The following is a 2,500-nucleotide window of genomic DNA, read 5'->3' as shown; positions in this document are numbered from 1 at the left end:
TCTAATAAATACAGAAGAGACTCCATTGCGTGTCGGCCATGTTGAAAAAAAATCGAGAAACTTTAAAAAGAAAATGAATATCAAATGTTAAGTTCATGTGCTTTTTACATCATGTTCAGCATATATTAAAAATTGTAAACAAATTAGAAATCATATTGTTCAAATTGACGTTTCCCTGTACCCCAATCTGAAAAAACCTAAAATATGTACTGATTCATGCAGTCTTATGACAAAAAACTTACTGACTCCGATAAGTGTCGACACACGATAATCGAAAACCTCCGATTGAAGAAAGAACTAACTATCGATGTATCTATCTCTGTTTATCTTGCTATCTATCTATTTATCAATATATATATATATATAGAGAGAGAGAGAGAGAGAGAGAGATAGATAGATAGATAGATAGATAGATATCTGTCTATATAAATATCTATCTATCTCGTACCGAGTGGACAAGAGCGATTTTTTCATTGCCTATTTTTATTATTACTTTTTTTTTTTGAGAAATTGTATGTATTCATTTCACGCCCAGGTATTCGTAATTTAAGAACTGGAGTGAACGACAGTTTTGTGCTTGCGCTTTTTTTCTGTCTCCATTTTAAGTCTGTCGCTCCCGTATATGGGGAGACTTGTTTACCCCATCCTGTCTCTTTGGCGTCTCAAAAAACAACTCAACAATGCTTCCGCAAACCGGAACACGTGACATGCAACACGTAACGTCCGATCACCTGTTCGGATACGTTTCGGTGCAAACTGACTATGTCACCGAGTTTGACAAGGTCTTGACGACCTGTCAAAGCATGACTTCAAATCTCTGTAGTGCACTTAGATGGACAGATAGGTATATAGACAGACAGATAGATAGATAGATAGATAGATAGACAATTTTCTGCTTTTGCCAACCACTCTTTAACACAAAGTGAAAACACACACACACACACACACACACACACATATATATATATATATATGTGTATGTGTGTGTGTGCGCGCGCGTGTGTGTGTGTGCGTAACTTGCACTGAGAAGTTTTATAAACGTATACCCAAAAAGGCCCGGCGTCTAAAACCAACTGTATTTTTTTTATGAAACAGAGGACAAATTTTAAATGAATGTTTCTCTTGATAATTGACTTTTACATTTTCAAATTGAATTCAATTATGTGTCATAAAATCAATAGTAGCTTCTCTACAGTCAATGTAGAGTACAATATATTGCGGACTAAGTCATTGCGTGGAGGTATGTGAAGTTTCCTCCCGGTGCATCGCGGTAATTTTCCGTCTCGGGTAGACAATGAATCTATTTGATTGAAAAATTGGCGATTTCTCTGATTCTGATGACAATAAATGTATTGAGCGTGAGGAAGAGTCGTTAATATTCATTACATCCCGGCAACGTTAGGTGTCCCTGCTAGTGTTAATATCTTTCAGAATTTTTTAATTACGCATTTGACTATGCATTATGTTTTTTAGATGAATATTTGTTTGGATTTAATTTTTTTAAATCTTTTAGTTGAGCATTCTTAGTCGAAATTAAACGAGCAATCAAAAGTATTAAACCTTATCCGGTAAGAATAAGGAAACGTACTACGGTATTTTATTGCGCAGTTATCATTTCGATATTTCACCTGTCCTCTCTCACCTTTAACAAAAACTATATGCGATGGTGTAAGTCATTCCTTTTTCAGTATATTAATTCAGGCCTATAAATGCTTTAAAGTCACAGAAGAAACATATATACACATATGTAGCTCATGATGCATGTATTAATAAACAAAATTATGTACTATATACATATATGCATACAAACTAGCATCTGTAGGTATAAATAAATATAACTATTATGTATAATTATTAACAAAAATTTAAGAATCATTAGAGTTGAGCACTATATGGGAAATAAAACTAAAATGCATTCAATTGCGTTTATGCAACGCTCACAATTTTCGTTCGTTTGAACACTCTAGATTGTTCACTATCTGTGCTCGAATTTTGTGTTTATAGGTTATTAAATTCCGCAATTCTCCTTGCAATTGTTTGTGGCCAGGAAGTAACATCTTAGCAAATGGTGTAAGAGGTTGTTTCGTGGCTGGGTCCGAACCTCCTCATTGTTAATTTTGATTGCGGAAGCATAAGGCACTAGTGGCTGTTGGTATAAATAAAAAGTATTATATGCGTGTGCGTGTGTGTGTTCGTATGCGTACGCCAGAAATACAAGAATTATGAAAATTTCGCAAATCTATTTCTCATTAAATCCAAAAATGGATGTCAGCCAAGAAAATGTGGGCCGTGAATGATGAGCCTGCACTATTCGTAAGAATGATTCATTACAAGCCGAAACCGGATCTGCAGCCTGCCTGCCCCAATGCGGAGACGTCGATAGAATCAGATGATGAATTCATCGTTTCTATAATGCATATGACAATATGCAGCTAATCTGTTTTCTCCTTTGCTTAAATGCTAATGACTACTTGTAATACGGATACGTTATAAATAAACT

The sequence above is a fragment of the Euprymna scolopes genome, chromosome 29 (genome assembly GCF_053919585.1).
Source record: "Euprymna scolopes isolate OS-2025 chromosome 29, ASM5391958v1, whole genome shotgun sequence".
NCBI lineage: Eukaryota > Metazoa > Mollusca > Cephalopoda > Sepiida > Sepiolidae > Euprymna > Euprymna scolopes.
Note: the sequence above shows the minus strand (reverse complement) of the source record.